This window comes from Bison bison, unplaced genomic scaffold (assembly GCF_000754665.1).
Source record: "Bison bison bison isolate TAMUID 2011002044 unplaced genomic scaffold, Bison_UMD1.0 scf7180017864349, whole genome shotgun sequence".
NCBI classification, from domain to species: domain Eukaryota; kingdom Metazoa; phylum Chordata; class Mammalia; order Artiodactyla; family Bovidae; genus Bison; species Bison bison.
Window position 1 is genome coordinate 8,502,604 of NW_011494921.1, and position 748 is coordinate 8,503,351.

The window sequence follows — 748 nt, forward strand, 5'->3', positions numbered from 1 at the left end:
ACACCCAAGACTGATCTCCTTTAGAATGGACTGGTTGGATCTCCTTGCAGTCCAAGGGACTCTCAAGAGTCTGCTCCAACACCACAGTTCAAAAGCATCAATTCTTCAGCACTCAGCTTTCTTTACAGTCCAACTCTCACATCCATACATGACCATTGGAAAAACCATAGTCTTAACTAGACGGACCTTTGTTGGCAAAGTAATGTCTCTGCTTTTGAAGATGCTGTCTAGGTTGGTCATACCTTTCCTTCCAAGGAGTAAGTGTCTTAATTTCATGGCTGCAATCACCATCTGCGGTGATTTTGGAGCCCCAAAAAATAAAGTCTGACACTGTTTCCACTGTTTCCCCATCTATTTCCCATGAAGTGATGGGACCAGATGCCATGATCTTCATTTTCTGAATGTTGAGCTTTAAGCCAACTTTTTCACTCTCCTCTTTCACTTTCATCAAGAGGCTTTTTAGTTCCTCTTCACTTTCTGCCATAATGATGGTGTCATCTGCATATCTGAGGTTATTGATTTCTCCCGGAAATCTTGATTCCAGCTTGTGCTTCCTCCAGCCCAGCGTTTTTCATGATGTACTCTGCATATAAGTTAAATAAGCAGGGTGACAATATACAGCCTTGACATACTCCTTTTCCTATTTGGAACCAGTCTGTTGTTCCATGTCCAGTTCTAACTGTTGCTTCCTGACCTGCATATAGGTTTCTCAAGAGGCAGGTCAGGTGGTCTGGTATGCCCACCTCTT